The sequence below is a fragment of the Salvelinus alpinus genome, chromosome 1 (assembly GCF_045679555.1).
Source record: "Salvelinus alpinus chromosome 1, SLU_Salpinus.1, whole genome shotgun sequence".
Taxonomy (NCBI): domain Eukaryota; kingdom Metazoa; phylum Chordata; class Actinopteri; order Salmoniformes; family Salmonidae; genus Salvelinus; species Salvelinus alpinus.
In genome coordinates, this window is record NC_092086.1 from 37,674,986 (window position 1) to 37,693,320 (window position 18,335).

General features: G+C 41.5%; 1 long non-coding RNA gene across 1 annotated transcript; it reads right to left on the reverse strand.

Annotated features, from left to right (window-relative positions):
* Positions 1-370: 370 nt before the first annotated feature.
* LOC139530799 (uncharacterized) lies at positions 371-17,860 on the reverse strand. Its single transcript, XR_011666125.1, has 3 exons — positions 17,582-17,860; positions 1,067-1,102; positions 371-936 (listed from the first exon to the last, which is right to left on the reverse strand). It is a non-coding gene; the product is annotated as an uncharacterized lncRNA (long non-coding RNA).
* Between the last annotated feature and the right edge of the window lie 475 nt (positions 17,861-18,335).

The window sequence follows — 18,335 nt, forward strand, 5'->3', positions numbered from 1 at the left end:
ACAAATGACACATCAGACAGAATAGCTCTAGCCCTCTTCAGCAGGCTGGGCCTCAGCCACTAAAACGAGAGGATATCAGTGTGGAGTAAGTGTGTAATAAAGGTGGTATACTGCAGTAGCAGACACTCACAGAAACTCACACACTGAGTACAAGGAAATACACATCTGAAACGTTTCCTGAACAATCCTCCACATATGCATGTATGTATACACTGTAACAAAAATATGTTGAATCAACATACAAATGTTTTTTGGTTGAGCAAACTCACAATCCTATTGCAGCTGGTTGTTTACAAATGTACGTTGAACCAACATTTTTTTTTTTACAGCGTACACACACACAAAATAAATAATAATAAACACACACACACACAGACCACACCACACACACACCCCATGCACACCCAGATACACACACGCACCCGGAAACACACACTCCAGTGCTTGCCAAAATAACCCACATAACAAACATCACCTCAACCTTAACATAGGTAGTTCTTACCAACTGATTGGTGACCTGTTATCTCAGGTAATAAAAACCCCAGTAAGAACCAGAAGAATAATGACTAATATATCATTTAAATGAATATAGTCTGCTTTGTCAGGCATAAACCAGTGGGATATTGTGATAGGCATGAATATAAACGTGTGAAGCCTAAGTTAAGTGTATTGGCGTTCTATCTGATCAACACTGTCATGGTGCGTGGTGAGAATCATGCATGGCCACTCTCAGTCTCATCCCCACAGAAAGCTACTTCTGTGATTGGTCTTAGAGGCCTTACCATGATCCTCCGCTGGCTTCGCTGAGTGAGGGAAAACAGTTAACCGACATTACATTGGAATGATGAGGGGATGGTTATACCCTACTGACTAACACAAACACACACAAAGGGACACAGGTTAACACACACATGCCCTGTTCTCACCAACCCTTATCTGTAAAAAAAAAAAAGAGAGAAAAAAAAGGAGAAATTTAATCAGACATTGATTTTGGTATAGGCCTAACCATTCATTGAAGTATTTCATGTATAAGTATTTGTCATCCATTTGTTATGAGTGAACTCACCAGCAGGTGCTGCAGCAGCCTTATCTGTCTTGGCCGCTACAATTAAAGACAAACATATACAATAATGAATAACTAAGTGACATATGTTTTCATCAGTTGTATGTAGAGGTTCTGTAAAGAGAGCAAAGGTTAGATTCCAACCATACCATCTCGAAAACATCATGGACCATTAAACGTACAATATAGTTAAGATAATATAAAATAATCACCACTGTGAATTATCAATATTTGACTTCACACTGTGCAAACATGCATACATACAAACATTCACAAATGATTTGAATGCACATGTATTATGTAGAAGTCTAGATATGCATAATCCACGCCTGCACACAGCACTGTAGTGTAAATTCAGAATGTTGATACATTAATGCATTCCCATGTACATTGTACATACAATATTATACCGGTACGTAAACACATAAGTTCATACGATAATCAAATACATATTTTAATGTAACCACAGAGGAGTAGCACATTCACTCAACCTTGCTTTGTGCAGTTCTTACCAATTTCTTCAGGCTCTGCCTCTGGCAAAGAAAGAGTATTGGAATTGGAGTCAAAGTAAGTACAGTGGGGCAAAACAGTATTTAGTCAGCCACCAATTGTGCAAGTTCTCCCACTTAAAAAGATGAGAGAGGCCTGTAATTTTCATCATAGGTACACTTCAACTATGACAGACAAAATGAGAAAAAAAATCCAGAAAATCACATTGTAGGATTTTTTATGAATTTATTTGCAAATTTATTTTTAAGTGGGAGAACTTGCACAATTGGTGGCTGACTAAATAATGTTTTGCCCCACTGTACACTGTATATAGAAAAAAAGGTTGGCATTCATTGGGATGACTCATGTACTGGAGGCAGCTCTGCCATGTAGTCACTAGCTGGCACAGCCACAAAATCATAAAATAATTAACCCTAACCTTAACCACACTGCTAACCTTACGCCTAACCCTAACCTTAAATTTATTTTTACAATATATAGCTAATTTTGACTTTGCAGCTGGCCCATCTAGTGGAAATCCCTCAATTATGCCTCCAGGACAAGATTCATCCCAATAAACATCAACATGCTATAGAAACAGTGGCTACTGTGTGTATATTCTTGATAGAGATGGGAAGTTTTAAAGAGAAGATCATTTTGATTTTTGATAGGTAGGCTAGTTGAGAACAAGTTCTCATTTACAACTGCGACCTGGCCAAGATAAAGCAAAACAGTGCGACACAAACAACACAGAGTTACACATGGAATAAACAAACATACAGTCAATAATACAATAGAAAAAGTCTATATACAGTGTGTGCAAATGAGGTAGGATAAGGGAGGCAAGGCAATAAATAGGCCATAGTGGCGAAATAATTACAATATAGCAATTAAACACTGGAGTGATAGATGTGCAGAAGATGAGTGTGCAAGTAGAGACACTGGGGTGCAAAGGAGCAAAATAAATCAAATAAATAACAGTATGGGGATGCGGTAGTTGGATGGGCTATTTACAGATGGGCTATGCACAGGTGCAGTGATCTGTGAGCTGCTCTGACAGCTGGTGCTTAAAGCTGGTGAGGGAGAAATAAGACTCCAGCTTCAGTGATTTTTGCAGTTCGTTCCAGTCATTGGCAGCAGAGAACTGGAAGGAAAGGCGGCCAAAGGAGGAATTGGCTTTGGGGGTGACCGGTAAGATATACCTGCTGGAGCGCGTGCTACCGGTGGGTGCTGCTATGGTGACCAGTGAGCTGAGATAAGGCAGGGCTTTACCTAGCAACGACTTATAGATGACCTGGAGCCAGTGGGTTTGGCGATGAATATGAAGCGAGGGCCAGCCAACAAGAGCATACAGGTCGCAGTGGTGGGTAGTATATGGGGCTTTGGTGACAAAACGGATGGCACTGTGATAGACTGCATCCAATTTGCTGAGTAGAGTGTTGGAGGCTATTTTGTAAATGACATCGCCGAAGTCAAGGATCATGAAGAATAATGTGACTGAAAAATATCAAAGAACACAGCCTCAAGACTAAGATGCTTTTGATAGGGTTTAAGACCATCAAAGTACTGATATCTGAGATAAACAATACCTCCACAAGAGTGCCTAATGAATGTAGAGATTAAGACTTAGTTACTGAAAACAAACTGAACCACACAGTAACGGTAATGATCTCTGGCTCAAACTCTGGCCAGACACATGGATCTGCCATCCAAAGCTATAATTTGTACAGACAGTGTCCTTGTTCAGAGCACCTGTTAAAGTGATAACATAAATAGTCTCAGTGCCTTGGGATTTGTAGTCAGCTAAATCCATTAAACTACCCAACCACAGAATGTAGAACATCAACCAAGTCTCCCGAACCATCTCCATCTGATCAATCACAACTGACTTTTCAGAACTATTGTCCCATGAGTATACCGAACTGCGATTCTGAGATTTCAGCCTTGGCCTTGACACTCTGGTTGTGCTGAACGACCCTGGCTGTGATCTCAGTGTTGGCATACTGAGCAGCTGACACGTCTATTTTTGAAAAGGTTTGTTTTTCAGGCAGCAATATGTTAACGTTCTCAGCACATCTAGTTTTATCCCTGGCAACACCCACTGTCTTATGTCTCAGGGGGTCTTTGACGCACAGGGCATTAAAAGCCTTCTTTAGCCCAGGTTCTGTGCCTTTTTTAGCAGGCCCAGTCCATAGATGGGTAAGTGGGTCAGTGAAGTTCTGGTGCTCCATTTGCTGCTCAGTCCACTATTGTTGACTGGGATGGGTGTTATGCACCATTGAGCACATGCCATGAGACGGTAAGCCCCGATGACAAGGCCTTGTGTCCTAAGCTGGCACAAAGCATTTGTTTAACCACCCATCATGACATTGTTAAAGGACACAGGATGAGTGGCTGTTGTGAAGCACAGGATAAATATGGAACATGTAGTGACTATCACTGCATGGTCTCCTCTGTGACAACAGTGTAGAAGTCAGCAATCAAAATGACAAATCCTGTCCCTATACTACAGTATGTTCCAGGACGGTGGTTACCAGTCAAATCCCCTGTTCAGATTCCCATGAAAATGTATGATAGCAGAAATTGATAGATGAGACTATCCCTAGATTCCATTGCTAAATAAGATGCCTTAGGATACTATAAAAACAGGCCGGAATTTGACAAGTGATTGTCTTTGGTTAGACCAACACCCAACCCCTTCTCTCCTTCAGGCCTTCAGCCCAGTTTGGCCAAGGTTTCTCTCTGGTTACGACCTGTCAGCACTCTCTCTATCACAGGCCAGCTCAGTGTCTGTCTATCTGCCGTACTCATACCAAAAGTTCTAAGTACAGCGGTAAGTCATAGAGTGCGAGAGCGAGAGAGAGACAGACAGAATGACAGACAGACAGAGAGAAAAGAGGAGAGCAAGAGAAAGAGAGAAAAGAAGAGAGCCGAGAAATGAGAGAAAGTGAGAAGGAGCTAGAGGGAGAGGTAAATGAGAAAGGCCATCAGGGGTCAGATATGGTGAGAAGTGTTCAGTTGAGAGCTTGAGGGTCAGCTCCATCAGATTTAGTCATGGGAGAGATGGATACCATGGTGTATATTTAACAAATATCCTGTGAGATAGTTGATGAACCAGTGTTTGATTTCCTCAATTTCTCTAGCCAAGCTGCCCCATCACTGTCAAGCCTTCCTCTAAATATATACTGAACAAAAATATAAATGCAACATGTAAAGTGTTGGCCCCATGTTTCATGAGTTGGAATAAAAGATCCCAGAAATTTTCCATATTCACAAAAAAATTATATATCTCAAATTTTGTGCACAAATCAGTTTACATCCCTGTTAGTGAGCATTTCTCCTTTGCCAAGATAGTCCATCCACCTGACAGGTGTGGCATATCAAGAAGCTGATTAAACGGCATGGTAATTACACAGGTGCACCTTGTGCTGGGGACAATAAAAAGCCCCTCTAAAATGTGCAGTTTTGTCCCACAACACAATGCCACAGATCTCGTTTTGAGGGAGCGTGCAATTGGCATGCTGACTGCAGGAATGTCCACCAGAGCCGTTGCCAGAGAAATGAATGTTAATTTCGCTACCATAAGCCGCATCCAACGTCGTTTTAGAGAATATGGCAGTACGTCCAACCAGCCTCACAACCGCAGACGTGTATGGCGTCGTGTGGGCGAGCAGTTTGCTGATGTCAATGTTGTGAACAGAGTGCCCCATGGTGGTGGTGGGGTTATGGTATGGGCAGGCATAAGCTATGGACAATGAACACAATTGCGTTTTATCGTTGGCAATTTGAATGCACATAGATATCATGACGAGATCCTGAGGCCCATTGTCGTGTCATTCAAGTGGTGGAAAAAGTACCCAATTGTCATACTTGAGTAAAAGTAAAGATACCTTAATAGAAAACATAAAGGTGAAAGTCACCCAGTAAAATACTACTTGAGTAAAAGTCTGAAAGTATTTGGTTTTAAATATACTTAACTGTCAAAAGTAAATGTAAATGCTAAAATATAAGTAAAAGTACAAATCATTTCAAATTCCATATATTAAGCAAACCAGATGGCACCATTTTCTTGTTTTTTTATTTTATTTACGGATAGCCAGGGTTACACTTCAACACTCAGACATAATTTACAAACGAAGCATGTGTGTTTAGTGAGTCCGCCAGATCAGAGGCAGTAAGGATGACCAGGGATATTCTCTTGATAATTGTGTGAATTGGATCCGTTTCCTGTCCTGCTAAGCATTCAAAATGTAACGAGTACTTTTGGGTGTCAGGGAAAATTTATGGAGTAAAAGTAAAATAGTAAAGTAGGGTACAGATACCCAAAAGAACAACTTAAGTAGTACTTTAAAGTATTTTTACACCACTGTGTCATTCATCCGCTGCCATGACCTCATGTTTCAGCAGGATAATGCACGGCCCCATGTCACTAGGATCTGTACACAATTCCTGAAAGCTGAAAATGTCCCAGTTCTTCCATGGCCTGCATACTCACCAGACATGTCACCCATTGAGCATGTTTGGGATGCTCTGGATCGACGTGTACGACAGCGTGTTCCAGTTCCTGCCAATATCCAGCAACTTTTCACAGCCATTGAAGAGAAGTGGGACAACATTCCACAGGACACAATCAACAGCCTGATCAACTCTATGCGAAGGAGATGTGTTGCGCTGCATGAGCCAAATGGTGCTTACACCAGATACTGACTTGTTTTCTGATCCACGCCCCTACCTTTTTTTTAAGGTATCTGTGACCAACAGATGCATATCTGTTTTCCCAGTCATGTGAAATCCATAGATTAGGGCCTAATGAATTTATTTCAATTGACTGATTTCCTTATATGAACTTTAACTCAGTAACATCTTTGAAATTGTTGCCTGTTGCGTTAATATTTTTGTTCAGTATATACAGTGGGGAGAACAAGTATTTGATACACTGACGATTTTGCAGGTTTTCCTACTTACAAAGCATGTAGAGGTCTGTCATTTTTTATCATAGGTACACTTCAACTGTGAGAGACGGAATCTAAAACAAAAATCCAGAAAATCACATTGTATGATTTTTAAGTAATTAATTTGCATTTTATTGCATGACATAAGTATTTGATACATCAGAAAAGCAGAACTTAATACTTGGTACAGAAACCAGGAGGGACTGGTGCACTTCACAAAATAGATGGCATCATGAGGAATGGAAAATTATGTGGATATATTGAAGCAACATCTCAAGACATCAGTCAGGAAGTTAAAGCTTGGTCGCAAATGGGTCTTCCAAATGGACAATGACCCCAAGCATACTTCCAAAGTTGTGGCAAAATGGCTTAAGGACAACAAAGTCAAGGTATTGGAGTGGCCATCACAAAGCCCTGACCTCAATCCCATACATTTGTGGGCAGAACTGAAAAAGCGTGTGTGAGCAAGGAGGCCTACCAACCTGACTCAGTTACACCAGCTCTGTCAGGAGAAATGGGCCAAAATTCTCCCAAATTATTGTGGGAAGCTTATGGAAGGCTACCCAAAACGTTTGCCCCAAGTTAAACAATTTAAAGGCAATGCTACCAAATATTAATTGAGTGTATGTAAACTTCTGACCCACTGGGAATGTGATGAAAGAAATAAAAGCTGAAATAAATAATTCTCTCAACTATTATTCTGATATTTCACATTCTTAAAATAAAGTGGTGATCCTAACTGACCTAAGACAAGGAATTTTTACCAGGATTAAATGTCAGGAATTGTGAAAAACTGGGTTTAAATGTATTTGGCTAAGGTGTATTTAAACTTCCGACTTCAACTGTTCTATATCCTCCGTCACATATATATATATATGACGGAGGATATAGAACAGTTTCTTCTCTCTGTATTCATGCCTCAGCCTCACTGCTCTGAAAAGTGGTGCTTCATCTTTTTGGGAAAAATCCATCATTATATTATCATCATCATTTGAGATTTACAGATTAAATGAGGGACAAATCAAAATGGCAAGTTCTTTAACATTCAATAAGAAATGGAAATGCATGGGGGGGGGGGGCATTTGAACTATGCTATACAGTAAATGAAAGTGCAGGTCTTCACTCACAGGGTTATATGGATTAAGGATATCATATTCTTTCTCAAAATATACAGAATCTTTCAACATTCGTACCAGGTAGCCTGAGTATTTATGTTATATAAATATATATATATACTCTCTCAGCTCTCTCCCCCTCTACTTCTCCCTCTCTCTCTTTTTGAAGGGTAACCTCCGTGGAATGTTCTTAATCTCTCTTGACATTTCCCCCTCTTCCTTCTCTCTGTGTGCTTCTCCTCCCTCAGATACAGTAGTAGTAAGCCATAGACAGTCTACTGCCACGTGTGGCCTCATTTTATACATCACTTTCAAAGGCTTAATCTTTGAAGTGTTTGCTAATTTCATCACTGACCCAGGTCACAATGTATATACATTAGCAAGAATTGTCTTAAAGAGTTGAATCTGTGATATCTTGAAAAGAACATATGTTTGTTTTATACTACCATTAGAGTTATATATTTTAGCCTTGCGGTAATGTATCTACAGTATGCTTGGTGAGGATTCCTTTCCCTTAAGCCAATGTTAGAGGGCTTCTGAAATACCTGCCTATAAGCTCTTTAATGTAGGGGCCGACGCTGGAGTAGAGAAGCAGGTATGGGGAGTTGAACATTTAATGAGGAACAGACATGGAACAAGACAGGAACAGCGTCAGCACACGGGTAACACAATGACATCCGAACATTAATCCTGAACCAGGGAACAGAGCTTGGGACAGACAGATATAAGGGAGGTAATGACACAGGTGATTGAGTCCAATAATTGCTGATGCGCATGACAGGGGAAGGCAGGTGTGCGTGATGATGGTGGCAGGAGTGCGTAATGCTGGGGAGCCTGTTGCCTTCGAGCGCCAGGGAGGGGGAGAGGGAGCAGGCGTGACACTTTAACACGTCTACAACCTTGAGTTAAAGGCAACATGTTGTGTTAATGGCGCTTGGTGACCCTCACAACACCACAGAGATATCTACAACCTATAGATGTGTGACATACGTCTGACATACAGTGCATTCAGAAAGCATTCAGGCCCCTTCCCTTTTTCCAAAAATGTTTAGGTTACAGCCTTATTCTAAAACGTTTTCAATTGTTATTTTCTCCAATCAATGTACACACAATACCCCATAATGACAAAGCAAAAACAGGTTTTTAGAAATGTTTGCAAATGTATTTAAAAAAAATAATAATATATATATATATATATATTACATTTACATAAGTATTCAGACCCTTTACTCAGTATTTTGTTGAAGCACCTTTGGCAGTGATTACAGCCTCAAGTCGTCTTGGATATGACGCTACAAGCTTGGCACACCTGTATTTGGGGAGTTTCTCCCATTCTTCTTTGCAGATCCTCTCAAGCTCTGTCAGGTTGGATGGGGAGCATCGCTGCACAGCTATTTTCAGGTATCTCCAGAGATATTCGATCAGGTTCAAGTCCGGGCTCTGGCTGGGCCACTCAAGGACATTCAGAGACTTGTCCCGAAGCCACTCCTGCGTTGTCTTGGCTGCTTAGGGTCGTTGTCCTGTTGGAAGGTAAACCTTCGCCCCAGTTTGAGACCTGGGCGCTCTGGAGCAGGTTTTCATCGAGGATCTCTCTGTACTTTGCTCTGTTCATCTTTCCCTCGATCTGGACTAGTCACCCAGTCCCTGCTGCTGAAAAACATCCCCACAGCATGATGCTGCCACCACCATGCTTCACTGTAGTGAAGGTGCCAGGTTTCCTCCAGACGTGAAGCTTGGCATTCAGGCCAAAGACTTCAGTCTTGGTTTCATCAGACCAGACAATCTTGTTTGTCATGGCTTGACAGTCCTTTAGGTGCCTTTTGGCAAACTCCAAGCAGGCTGTCGTGCCTTTTACTGAGGAGTGCCTTCCGTCTGGCCACTCTACCATAAAGGCCTGATTAGTGGAGTGCTGCAGAGATGGTTGTCCTTCTGGAAGGTTCTCCCATCTCCACAGAGGAACTCTGGAGCTCTGTCAGAGTGACCATCGGGTTCTTGGTCACCTCCCTGACAAAGGTCCTTCTCCCTTGATTGCTCAGTTTGGCCGGGCGGCCAGCTCTAGGAAGAGTCTTGGTGGTTCCAAACTTCTTCCATTTAAGAATGATGGAGGCCACTGTGTTCTTGGGGACCTTCAATGCTGCAGAAATGTTTTGGTACCCTTTCCCAGATCTTTGCTTTGACACAATCCTGTCTCGGAGCTCTACGGACAATTCATTCTACCTCATAGCTTGGTTTTTGCTCTGACATGCACTGTCAACTGTGGTACCTTATATAGACAGGCTTTTCCAAATAATGTCCAATCAATTGAATTGACCACAGGTGGACTCAAATCAAGTTGAAGAAACATCTCAAGGATGATCAATAGAAACAGGATGCACCTGAGCTCAATTCGAGTCTCATAGCAAAGAGTTTTTGCTTTGTCATTATGGGCTATTGTGTGTAGATTGATTAGGAAAACAATTAATTTAATCAATTTTAGAATAAAGCTGTAACGTAACAAAATGTGGAAAAAGTCAAAGGGTTTGAATACTTTCCGAATGCACTGTACATGTCTCATTACCCATAACATTACTCACATGTGATGCTGCACACCCCAAAAAATCCTGCATATCAGTATGGGAGAGTGGGTTAAGTTGAGCCAAAGGGGTTTCTTCCATCATTTCATGGAAGAAACCACATGGAAAAATAGGTAAGCAAGTTAGGTCCAAACAGGTGATTTTCACCAAATTAATTTATTGTGTTAAGAGGTTTCATGCTGCTTCTTTCTAAACCAAAGTAGATCATTTTAAGATTGTTCTATACATCAGTTGTGGTCTCTATAAACTTCAATATGAGGACCTAAACCTAACCTCCTGTGTGGGCTAATAAAGTCCAAATGTTAAGTGTTTGTAGTTGTATCTAGTATTGCAATTCAATGAGTAATTATATTTCTAAGTGCATAACCTACAGTACATACAGTATGTGATACAAATAAACATCTTTATCTAGACATCAGCATGTGCTTGTTTATCTATAAAAGTCACCATGGTATAATACGCAGGTTGGAATTTATTGTCATGAATCTTGCCCTGGAGGCAGCTCTGAAGTGTGGTCACTAGCTGGCACAGCCACAAAGTCATCAAAACCTAACCACACTGCTAACCCTAATGCCTAACCCTAACCTTAAATTAAAACCAAAAAGCTCATTTTTTAAATTTTCATTCATTTTTACGATACAGACGATTTTGACTTTGCAGCTGGCCCATCTAGTGGAAAAAGCTCAGTTCTGCATACGGGGCAAGATTCATGAAAATCAACGTCAACCTGCGTATAATGCAGGCATTTTCACATTTTCATAAATATATTAAACTATAGCACCAAGCGGGCATATTCACATAAGGACTCAAAGGGGAGATTTATATTCAAAGGGTCTATTTATACCGCTGAGCGTGTGGTGGAGTATCAATGGTATTATTGGCATTTGGCGGGCATCTATGCTGGGGGCAGAGTGTGACTGATGGAGTTTCATCGTTTTATGATGAGGATGAAGAGGGTGATGCTTTTGGCAGCATGGGAGTACACTTAAGCCTCTGCTCTCTATATCGCTCCATCATTTGGCGGTTTTATTTGACAGTTCCGATGATATGAGTTCTAGAGGTATATGTCATACAGTGTTATCTGGACAAAGGCAGAAGGAGGGGGCATATTCTAAGGAGTAGTAGTAGGGGAGTAGGGAAGGTGGCATGGTGGAGGGAGAGTAATGTAAGTTGAATGAATACCATAACATATACAGTGGGGCAAAAAAGTATTTAGTCAGCCACCAATTGTGCAAGTTCTCCCACTTAAAAAGATGAGAGAGGCCTGTAATTTTCATCATAGGTACACTTCAACTATGACAGACAAAATGAGAAAAAAAAATCCAGAAATTCACATTTGCAAATTATGGTGGAAAATAAGTATTTGGTCACCTACAAACAAGCAAGATTTCTGGCTCTCACAGACCTGTAACTTCTTCTTTAAGAGGCTCCTCTGTCCTCCACTCGTTACCTGTATTAATGGCACCTGTTTGAACTTGTTATCAGTATAAAAGACACCTGTCCACAACCTCAAACAGTCACACTCCAAACTCCACTATGAAAGAGCTGTCAAAGGACACCAGAAACAAAATTGTAGACCTGCACCAGGCTGGGAAGACTGAATCTGCAATAGGTAAGCAGCTTGGTTTGAAGAAATCAACTGTGGGAGCAATTATTATATTTCTGGCATCAGGTCTTGCTATGAATAGCATTAATTCCACTCTAATGTAGTAATTATTTGTGGTTGTAACTTGGCGGAGGTTGTGGTGGGTCCCAGTCAGGTGTATTTGTTTCCACTGTGCAGTAGTTGTGCTGTGTAATCGCTGCAGCTGTCTTTTACCACAGCATGTGTGGGCTATAGATGTCACTGGGCTGGCAACTATAACTTCACCTGTTTAACAAACCACTTTCATGTTTTCCAACATGGCAACAGGAAGAGGTGGGAGGACATTTACTAGGGTACTACAGTACTGAGGTAAGCCTGTAAGGGAGCATAGGAAGGGAGGGGAGAGAACCTGGGAGGGTAGTATATCACACTGTATTTTATCAGACAGTAATGATGATAAGAATTATAGCCTGTATGCATTCCTCAAGTGATGTCTCTCTCCGCTACCCCTCCCCCCCATCCGCTGGCACGCGTCTGGGGTGAAGGTCTATAGTGGAACAGTGGAGGATGAGACATGGTAATAGGAGTGGTAGAGAAGTAAACGGAGAGAGAGGACAATACCAAATACTATTTGGTATTGTTGTAAATATGACAGAGTATTTTAGAACATCTTGTAATAGAAAGCTTTCAACAAAAACTACTTTGGCACAGAGGAAAATGACACCTCTTTAGGGAAGTAGAATCTGCAGAATGGAATAAACGAGACCCCATAAATATCATCCCAAACTGTCTATCTTTTCCATTCATCTCCATTCATTACCATTCCCTCCGCATCTCTCTCCGTGCCTTACCAGAGGGCGCTTAAAATAGGTCTGGCTCAAAGCGCAGAAAAAAACTTTTACATTAGAGGACATTACCAAATACTACTGCCAGTGTTCCTATCCGCCACAAAATGCTTACGGAGTATTTATAAAGTCTTAGTTAATGACATATTGGGGCTTAACGGCTCACACTCTGATTGTGAACTCCTCTGGCTCTCTGTTGACTCTGCATCTGTCTGTAATCCATCAAGCCAGAGCTGCATACTTGGGGGGGCATGGTGACGACCCTGGTATGAAGTAATGCTATACTCACTGCCTCGGTTTCATGAGGGCAGGGTGTGGAAGAGGAGGCTCAGGAGACGTCAGTCTTTCCCTGCCACTCTGTCCAGGCAGCAGGGCCCAGTCCAGAAGAAGGGGTGGGAAGGGGTGTGGGGAGGGGGTCAGTGGCAGTCGGTGCCATTTAAGATTAGGGAGGACGGTAAATTTTTTTAAGGGCCTTAATTCTATTACAGTATATTGGATGACTGTCATTCATATTCCTTTCACCAAGCTCTGTGTGACAGCGATAGGTTTAGCCTACGGCATGATACTTGAATTTGTCCTATACCCATCATGAGGTTGCTACATCCTAGCCTACAAATTAAAGTTTAACGTAGGGGCACAGGTCAAGAGACAAATTGGTGTAATCAACGTGACAGATAGGGACACATTCAATACCGCATTGCATACTCTTGCCTGCACCTAGCTGATCTAGGGTGTAATCTTTAGTCCAAACAGTTTAAAAACATTATGTTTTGCAACTAAAACAAGTTTTTATTGGACAAATACAGGTAGGTCCATCCCATTTAGTTCCGTTTGCTTCTGTTTAAGAAACATTTTGCAACAGAATTGGTGGAATGAATACACCCCTGATCACACAGTTCACTTTCATAGCAGCCATACAAACAGCATCATCACATCTACGCGCTCTCCTCTCACATTTTCCCTTCACTTGAGGACTTCAGTGCACAACACAACAGCTGTCTGTGACCAGGCGAAAAAAAACTCTCCTAGCCAAACCTTCATACCATAAGTGCTACATACAGCCTGCATCATTGTCACCATATTAGCTAACGTCAACATACACGACATGACCAAAAGTATGTGTACACCTGCTTGTCGAACATCTCATTCCAAAATCATCGGCATTAATATGGAGTTGGTCACCCCTTTGCTGTTATAACAGCCTCCACTCTTCTGGAAAGGCTTTCCACTAGATGTTGGAACATTGTTGCGGGGACTTGCTTCCATTCAGCCACAAGAGCATTAGTGAGGTCGGACACTGATGTTGGGCGATTAGGTCATGCTGAAACAGGAAAAGGCCCTCCCCAAACTGTTGCCACACAGTTGGAAGCACATAATCATCTAGAATGTCATTGTATGCTGTAGCATTAAGATTTCCCTTCACTGGATCTAAGGTGCCTAGCCTGAACAATGAAAAACAGCCCCAGACCATTATTTCTCCTCCAACAAACTTTATAGTTGGCACTATGCATACGGGCAGGTAGCGTTCTCCTGGCATCCACCAAACCCAGATTCATCCATTCGACTGCCAGATGGTGAAGTGTGATTCATTATTCCAGACAACGTGTTTCCACTGTTCCTTAATTTTTGAAGAAATGAATTTGTTCAAAACTGTTCAACTATTGTCTTTCTCTTTGAGTCAATTACTCACCACATGTTATTCACTGCAGTGCTATAACTAGCTGTAGCTTATACTTTCAGTTCTAGATTAATTCTCTGATCCATTGATTGGATGGACAACATGTCAGTTCATGCTGCAAGAGCTCTGATAGGTGGGAGGACGTCCTCTGGAAGTTGTCATAATTACTGTATAAGTCTATGGGGGTGAGATCCATGAGCCTCCTAAGTTTTGTATTGAAGTCAATGTATCCAGAGGAGGACGGAAAATAGCTGTCCTCTGGCTACACCATGGTGCTACCCTACAGAGTACTGTTAAGGCTACTGTAGACCTTCACAGAGTGATTTAATCAGTTATTTGGTGACGTGAATATATTTAGTACAGTTTTATCTAAAAAATATCACTTAAATGTTTCACTATTTATTTTAAATTCACTGAGTAGGATGGTCCTCCCCTTCCTCCTCTGAAGAGCCTCCACTTGAAGGGGTCATGAAACCCTAAACTTTCACTAATCAAATGGCCCCACCGCAAAACACGTTGGTGGGATATCATAACACTCTATTAGGGACATTTCCCTGCACCGGTCCACTGCTCCAGACCCCCAGGGAGGGGGGTGTAAAGATGCTGATCTTTCACTGCATTACAGCGAATAATTCATTGTGTTATTTTCGCTCCCCTGATGAAGGGAAGCAGCGTCAACAAACAACTCTTCACCTGTTATCACCCCTCATATTGCTTGAATGTAATTGATACCATGATGTGTCTCACAATCATATACTGTATGTCCAAAACACAAGACATTCATGGCTAATCATTAATATCTCTGATAAAATATTCATATTTTCCACAACACTAGTTTGATCAAGCTTAGGTATTCCCTCTCTGGTATTCTCAATCCCCTTCCTCAGGCTAAGCACACAGGCTGCAGAACTATTCTTAATGCTATTTATTGGGAAGCGTGCTTTCTCCATGTCCCAGTGGCTTCTTGAGTACCAGACAGTCATCATGGGGGAGGGAAGGGCTCCGGGGCTGAGTTGAAGTACAAAGGGGGGGGGCAAGGATTTGGGGTTGGTGGAAAAGTAAGTGAGAGCAGTCTAAAGGATGGAATTAATGTGGTGACAGGAACACGATCTACATGATGTCATGATGCTAGATTGGCAACACATGGCTGAGACATAAAGAAATTGGTGTGGAATTACTCTGAGCCAGCCAGGCAGGCAGTATAAACAGGAATAACAGTGGTGAAACGAAGGTAAGATGACAGAGTACAGTAAAAAAGTAAATACAGTACAAGATACTGTATGCCCTTTGAATACATTTACTGTATATAGTTAATAGTCTATGGTAAGGATCCAAACAGGCCACATTAATCGGTTAGCCCAATGAAAGAGTTTAGTAGAGGTGTAAGTGAAGTAGACAGGCAATCAGGGTCAGATAGATTGAGCCTCTGAGGTGCAGAGAAGTGATATGAAGAGGTCACACCTGACATGGCATAACCCCCCCCGACACATCATCTCGTTCATCTTTCTCCCCTCATCTTATCGGTATGCTTTACTATGCTACTGCTCTACTCTGTTCTTCCACACTACACTCTTAGAAAAAAGAGTTTCAAAAGGGTTTTTCAGTTGTCCCCATAGGAGAACCCTTTTTGGTTCCAGGTAGAACGCTTTTTGGTTCCAGGTAGAACCCTTTCGGGTTCCATGTAGAACCCTCTGTAGAAAGGGTTATACATGGAACCCAAAAGGGTACTTCAAAGAGTTCTCCTATGGGGAAAGCCGAAGATCCCTTTAAGGTTCTAGATAGAAAGAAAGGTGCTAAGAATGATTCTTCTCCCTCCCTCCCTGTTTGAGTCTCTCAAATGTCATGTTGCCATGTGATTTACAGTGCCTTAAGGTCACTGTTGAAAAGAGACCATGACATATTTTAGATCCCCTCAGATAGACAATCATTACTACATACGGGCAATAAATTTCACTGACACTTATGGCAATGTTTTGTTAACAGATGCCGGAGCTGCCATGTCTAGGTCTTCACAACAACTAATTCCATGCATAAAAGACCTACGTATTGCTGGTGTTAATGCTGTCTGAATATAGGCCAACAATGTATAAGTCCTCACACTTGAACCACTTTTCCCCATATCAACAGTGTGGGTCTATTACAGACATGGGAAGACTTTGTGGTGTTAAAGAGCACAGATCTGGGCAAATAATAACATGAACCTTATTATCATCTATAACCTCATTTTAACAGTTATGTGCCAAATAGATGGTTTGTAGATGTTCAGTAGATCTATCCACTCTAACCATAGACCTAACCTTAACCCTTATCATAATGCCTATAATAATAAAGGTTCCAAACTAACTATCCACTCTAACCATAGACCTAACCTTAACCCTTATCATAATGCCTATAATAATAAAGGTTCCAAACTAACTATCCACTCTAACCATAGACCTAACCTTAACCCTTATCATAATGCCTATAATAATAAAGGTTCCAAACTAACTATCCACTCTAACCATAGACCTAACCTTAACCCTTATCATAATGCCTATAATAATAAAGGTTCCAAACTAACTATCCACTCTAACCATAGACCTAACCTTAACCCTTATCATAATGCCTATAATAATAAAGGTTCCAAACTAACTATCCACTCTAACCATAGACCTAACCTTAACCCTTATCATAATGCCTATAATAATAAAGGTTCCAAACTAACTATCCACTCTAACCATAGACCTAACCTTAACCCTTATCATAATGCCTATAATAATAAAGGTTCCAAACTAACTATCCACTCTAACCATAGACCTAACCTTAACCCTTATCATAATGCCTATAATAATAAAGGTTCCAAACTAACTATTGAGACGAGATAGGCCTCTACCTTGCCACTGCCTGGACTCTCCACCATCACAAAAACAGACAGATTCTCACTATCTTTCCTGCCATCCACTTTTCTCTTTACCTCACTCTACCTTCATAATGAATGCAACCTATGTTAATTCAGATGATTTCATCACTTTGTCATGCTTATCGTAACATTTCCCAACAGATATGCCAATAAACTTCATATGTTACTACTGTGAACGCTATGGGGGTATAAAGTGCAAAAACAACAACGTATCACATTATCAACAACATACTATCATACGTAGGGAACCAGCCTATGGGAGTAGTAGAGAGTCTGTCTCGGTCGATGACAGGAAGAACACTGACCAATATAGATACACAGAAGTCCAAAGAGGACACTAGCTGTACAACAGTACTGAAGCTTATGTGTATGACCTGCTTACCTGGCTTCTTGGCTTCGGGCATAGCTGCGATAGTGTGTCTATCTCTTCCTCTGACTGTGTCTCCCTCCCTCCTTGTCTGTTAGTCTGTCTGCTTTTCCTCCTTCATCCCTTTTTATTCCCTCCTCCCTCTCCACTTCAGCCCCCCTCCCCAGGAAAAGGCTGTCAGATGACACCTAGAGGGGATCCAGGAGCTCTGAGGAAAGAAGGGGTAGAGGGTGAGAAGGAAAGGAAGACAGCATAGAGGTGAATGGGGGTTGGATGCAGTAATGAAGAGGACGACCTGGCTGGAAACTGTTAACTGGTTAACACGGTAGGGCGGGAGCCAGCCCATTAGCAAATTGATTGACACACTGATTAGCATTGATTGACAGGTTGATTGTCTGACTCTTCTCTATATCACGTTTGACTGTCTAACACAAGACACATTAGGCAAGTTTCCATTGACCCAGGTTAATCCAACAAAATCAGTGGAGCCCCACCTGTTTAGTGAAGACATCAAAACTATGAAATAACATGTCTTAACCAATTTTGTTTTCATCAAATCAAAATATATTTTAGATTTTAGATTCTTCAAAGTAGCCACCCTTTGCGTTGATGACAGCTTTGCACACTCTTGGCATTCTCTCAACCAGCTTCAAGAGGGATGCTTTTCCAACAGTCTTGAAGGAGTTCCCACATATGCTGAGCACTTGTTGGCTGCTTTTCCTTCACTCTGCAGTACAACTCATCCCAAACCATCTCAATTGGGTTGAGG